The 6,000-nt window shown below is 44.9% G+C and overlaps 1 pseudogene; it reads left to right on the forward strand.

The window, feature by feature from the left end:
• Nucleotides 1–1,581: 1,581 nt before the first annotated feature.
• LOC101025737 lies at nt 1,582–5,205 on the forward strand (annotated as a pseudogene).
• Nucleotides 5,206–6,000: the final 795 nt, after the last annotated feature.

The following is a 6,000-nucleotide window of genomic DNA, read 5'->3' on the forward strand; positions in this document are numbered from 1 at the left end:
TGAGGTTAAGATTGTCCATCTCCACCGACATCTTTTTGAAATCAGAACACTAAAGCTTATATTTGATCACATAGAAAATAACTGGTGAAGGCAGGGAGTGGGGAACGAACATACACTGGGGCCTGGGGGGGTGGTTGGAGTGAGGGAGAGCATCAGGTTAAATTGCTAATGCATGTGGGGTGTAATACCTTAGGTGATTGGTTGACAGGTGCAGCAAACCACCATGGCACACATTTACCTCTGTAATAAACCTGCACATCCTACACATGTATCCCAGAACTTAAAATATACAATAAAGTGGTAAAGCATACTTAATAAATGCCATGGATGTGTTCTTGCTCATACAGTGAGGTTCTTCATTCCTCTTAAGGAATTCTCAGTAAACCCTGAAAGTCCTTTTACTTTAAACGTGAGATAGGAGGACTGTTTCCATTCCAGGGAAAGAAATATCAGAGGAAGATGGGAAAGAGGGAGCTGAGCAAGGACCTTCTGCTTTTCCCCTCCTGCCGGTCATTCCACTTGTCGTAGAAGAAAAGGTTAATTCTGAGTAGCATGGTAGAATTATTTTTGAGAAGAGTACCTAATACTGTAGATACTTCTTTTTTCTGGGAAGGAGACTGACGCTGAGAGAAACGGGACTATGAATGCCATCCAAATAATTTGTGACTGTGGCTCTTTCTAGTCTGCCCTCATGTTGACATATGCCCAGAGCATTTCTGTCATGCTGCCTCTTTTTCTAGAATGTCAAGCTCTGATCATGCTCTGATTATTTACTGTGTAATAACACGTGCTGTGTTTGTGGGAATAAAATTTCTACCTTCTGCTTATGTGTCCACCTGTTGGATTATACTCGGAACTCTCTAAAACAAAAGGCCAGGTTGTGGAGAGCTCAGAAAAGGTCACCCCAAAACTCAGTGCCAGGAAGGAGACCAGTGCTAACTGAACATCTGCTTTGGGCAGAGGACTGCATTTGACACATCTATGTCTGTCATTCCATTTAATTTTGAACAATAATCCTCTGAGCTTAGTACAAGCATACACAATTTTCAGGGAGGATACTAAGTTTGAGAAGTTAAGATGCTTACCTAATCTCACCTGGCCCCTAGTTATTGATGGAATCCGTATGTGAACTCAACTTGGCCAATTCTTACTCTTCCTCTATAGCAGGCTCCCTGCCAGTCTTTGTCATGGCAGGTCAGCACATGGGATACTGGCTCTGACAATCTGATCTCCAGGGATCTTCCCCTTGTTCCGTTTCACTTGGAGGATTCAGCAGATGCCTGGAGTGGAGGATAAAGGGAGGGAGTCATTGTCTTCACATTTGGGAATATGTGCTCATATGAAATGATGCAAAGGAGGACAAAAATAGTTGGGCAGGCGCAGTGGCTCATGCCTGTAATCCCAGTACTTTTTGGGAGGCTGAGGTAGGTGGATTACCTGATGTCAGGAATTGGAGACCAGCCTGACCAATAAGGTGAAACCCAGTCTCTACTAAAAATTAAAAAATAACCGGGTGTGGTGGCAGGTGCCTGTAGTCCCAGCTGCTTGGGAGGCTGAGGCAGAGAATTGCTTGAACCCAGGATGTGGGCAGAGGTTGCAGTGAGCCAGGATCATGCCACTGCACTCCAGTCTGGGTGACGGAGTGAGACTGTCTCCAAAAACAAAATTGTTAGCATTCACTACGGTTACATACATGAGTGCATTGACTAAGACATCTATGAAGGTTCTTATTCAATCCTCCCAATAACACAGAAAGGTAAGTACCACAAGAATTCCCACCTGTGGATAAGAAGCTGAGCATGAAGTTAACTAGTTCCAGTGTTCTAGTTAACTACTAAGTAAAGGATCCTTGATTCGTACCCGGGTCTGAGTTCTGAGCCTTAATTACTTTGCTGCATTGCATCTGGTGTTGAGTGATTATTCTGTCCCCATCAACAACTGGTAGGCCACAGAAACCTTTTATTTATGGGCTGTTCAGGCAAGTAAATTTCATCGCCTAATGACATAGCTTTTTTAGAGAGCTGTCAACGTAAGATAACCTCTCTCTCTGGTTTGGTGGTAGTTATTCATTTATTCAGAGCTGCTATTAATTTTAATTACTTGTTTCACCTTTGACCACCATAAAGTTCATCTGATTAAAAAAATTCTTAACACAGAAAATTGCTAATAAATACCAAAAGCTCTAGGTCAACAAAGCCAGGCATGCTTGATTAAATATCCATGGAGCTTATAAAATGTCTGCCTAGGCCCTTGGCATTTGTAAAGAGACATTTATGACTCCAACACAATCTTTGCTATCATTGGGCTTATAGCTAACATATCAATCTTGACCATCAGTTTTGACTTTTCCTCTGGAAGAAGAACTTAAGCTTCCTACATTTTCTACATTTCTGGCACCATACAGAATTCATGCATTTTTAAGATACACACTCTCTCAGCAAATAAGGTTTTTAAGAAGCTGAAATAATAAAAACTCTGCATATTTTAAAATCCATAAAGCAACAGAAACCTTCAACAAGGCGACAGGGAAAGGGAGGCTTCAAAGCGGGAGGAATGTACATTAAACATAACAGGGAGTTTCCTCTCTCTGAGGTTGAAGGACAGTATTTGCCAAGAATGTCCTCCTTTGAAGATGCCTGTGAAAAGAGCCGGTTTCTTCTCTGCAGTAGTTTTTGGATTCAGGTGGAAAGAGTCTTTTGAATTTTTAAATTTTCATTCCATATATTCTTTTGTTAAATCTCTTGACTGAGCTCTTCGTCTTTTGTGATGGTGTATGAATTGTTAGGCAAAAGTAACTTGGTAGAAAATACCTGAAAAAAACATAGAGAAAGAAAACATGAAGTTGTTTTGCTTCTGGTGGGAATTCCCCAACATATGAAGATTACTTTTTTTTCTACTGTTGTGAGGTTGAGTATCCAGTCATAATCCATTTCCCTGTATTGTAATTTGGGATACAAGCTGGTCTCTGGGTAACGGATCCACTTTACTGGCAATTGCAAAAGTTGAGTCCTCCACTTAATGCAACTTGTTTTTTCTCTGTCCCCAACCCCCTTTCTTTGGATTTGTGAAGGATGCGTTTTAGCTCATAGATCTTCTTAATAACGTAGGCTGAAAGTTAATGGAAATACTGCATTACTGAAATAATGAAATAATAAAATAAGCTCAAATCAGTAGGATGTGTCTAACAAGCACCGAAGTATTAAGTTGGCACACTGACGTCCAGTTACATATATAAAACGTGGTTTTTGATTTAAAAATTATGGACCAAGAAGCAGTTTCTGTGCTCCTTCTAGAATCTCTGGTTGGTTCAGCCCACCTACCTCCACTCCTGCCTCTACTATGTCCATCAGGGTGACCCAGAAGTCCTACAAGGTGTCCACCTCTGGCCCCTGGGCCTTCATTCAGCAGCCTTTCCTACACAGGTGGGTCCAGTGACCGCATCAGCTTCTCTAGCTTCTCGCGAGTGGGCAGCAGCAGCTTCCGGGGTGGCCGGGGTAGAGGCTATGGTGGGGCCAGTGGAATGGGAGACATCACCATCATCATGGTCAACCAGAGCCTGCTGAGCCGCCTTAACCTGGAGGTGGACACCAACATCCAGGCCATGCATACCCAGGAGAAGGAGCAGATCAAGACCCTCAACAAGTTTGCCTCCTTCATAGACAAGGTGTACAGTTCCTGGAGCAGCAGAACAAGATGCTGGAGACCAAGTGGAGCCTCCTGCAGCAGCAGCAGATGGCTCAGAGCAACATGGACAGATATGTTTGAAAGTTACATCAATAATCTTAGGCGGCAGCTAGAGACTCTGGGCCAGGAGAATCTGAAGCTGGAGGCAGAGCTTGGCAACATGCAAGATCTGGTGGAGGACTTTGATCTCATCCTCATACTTGTTCTTCAATCAGCGTACAGAGATGGAGAATGAATTTGTCCTCATCAAAAAGGATGTGCATGAAGCTTACATGAACAAGGTGGAGGTGGAGCTGGAGTCTCGCCTGGAAGGGCTGACTGAGGAGATCAACTTTCTCAGGCAGCTGTATGAAGGAGGAGATCGGGGAGCTGCAGTCCCAGATCTTGTACAAGTCTGTGGTGCTGTCCGTGGACAACAGCCGCGCTCTGGACATGGACAGCATCATTACTGAAGTCAAGGCGCACTACGAGGAGATCGCCAACCATAGCCAGGCTAAGGCTGAGAGCATGTAGCAGATCAAGTATGAGGAGCTGCAGGCGCCGGCTGGGAAGCACGGGGATGACCTGATCTGGCGTTTAAAGACTGAAATTTCTGAGATGAACCAGAACATTAGTCGGCTCCAGGCTGAGATTGAGGGCCTCAAAGGCCAGCGCCAGCAGGCTTCCCTGGAGGCTGCCATCGCAGATGCCGAGCAGCGTGGGGAGCTGGCCGTTAAAGACTCCAAAGCCAAGCTGTCCAAGCTGGAGGCTGCTCTGCAGCAGGCCAAGCAGGACAGGGCGCGGCAGCTGCATGTGATTATCAGGGACTGATGAACGTGAAGCTGGCCCTGGACATCGAGGTCGCCACCTACAGGAAGTTGCTGGAGGGCGAGGAGAGCCGGGTAGAGTCTGGGATGCAGAACATGAGTATCCATTTGAAGACCACCAGTGGCTACGCAGGTGGTCTGAGCTCGTCCTAAGGGGGCCTCACAAGCTACCGCCTGAGCTCCAGCTTTGGCTCTGGTGCGGGCTCCAGCTCCACCAGGGCCGTGGTTGTGGAGAAGATTGAGACCTGTGATGCGAAGCTCGTGTCCGAGTCCTGACGTCCTGCCCAAGTTAACAACTGTAATAGTCTCTCCCAGCCTGCACCCCCTGCGACTGCCCCAGGGCCCGGAAGGGAGGCTGCTGTGCAGCGGGTAGCGCAGGGGAATGGGAGACCCACCTGAGGCTCAGCCCTAGTCCTCAGCCCACCTGCAGGGGAGTTTACTATCTGGAGAACCCCCTTGCCCATGTCTCCAGCTACAAAACAAGTCAATTGCGCTTTTTTTTTTTGTCCAAAATAAAACTTGAGCTAGCTCTGCCCCCCGAAAAAACAAAAACAAAAAACACTTTCTACAAGGAGGTTTAAAAGAAAAAAATTCACCCACATTATGTAACCCGGAGGTGACGCCTATTAACCATTTAATGCAGGGTTTTTGTTTGTTTTTAGAGTCTTGCTGTATTGCCCAGGCTGGAGTGCAATGGCATGATCTTGGCTTACTGCAATCTCTGCCTCCCACGTTCAAGCGATTCTCCTGCCTCATCCTCCCAAGTAGCTGGGATTACCGGCGCCCACCACCACACCCAGATAAGTTTTGTGTTTTTAGTAGAGACAGGGTTTCTGCATGTTGGCCAGGCTGGTCTCGAACTCCTGACCTCAAGTGATCCAATGCAGTTCCTTTCAATCATGCATGTTAGTTAATGGCTGCATGTTTAAAAATCTGGAATAGCTGCCTAATATGCTGGGAACTTAATATTTGTAGTATGTGGACAAAATAATTTACGGTTTTCATTTGACCAGTTTGTTTTTGATTATTGTGAAAGTTCTGTAAGGTACAGCTAGAAGCAACCTTAACCTGTTTTGCAAGTTACTCTTGCTTGGTACTTGATTTGTGGGGGGAGATGTTTTGTCTTTGAGAATCTGCTTTCTAGACATACCTACATAAATATGACAGCTTTGTGTTACTAATGCTAATGGATTAATTAGGTGATATAGTTTTAATATGTAAAACACAACCCAAAGAGCGCACTGTTCCCTGGACTTAGGCAGATCTGGACTCCAATCCTGGCTCTGAAGCTTCAAACCTGTGCAGCGTTAAGCAAATCACCAAGCTCAAATCTCTTTGATCCTTAATTTCCTCATCACTAAAATGAGAGAGTAAAAACCTACATCATACGGTTATTGTGAGATTAGAAAGTATGTGAATATTCGAAGAAAATCACCAGATAAACTTGAGTTGTCATACAGTGTGACTTAGTATGACACGCGTTGATTTTTTTTAGAAGAATTCTATGTAA

The sequence above is a fragment of the Papio anubis genome, chromosome 18 (genome assembly GCF_008728515.1).
Source record: "Papio anubis isolate 15944 chromosome 18, Panubis1.0, whole genome shotgun sequence".
NCBI lineage: Eukaryota > Metazoa > Chordata > Mammalia > Primates > Cercopithecidae > Papio > Papio anubis.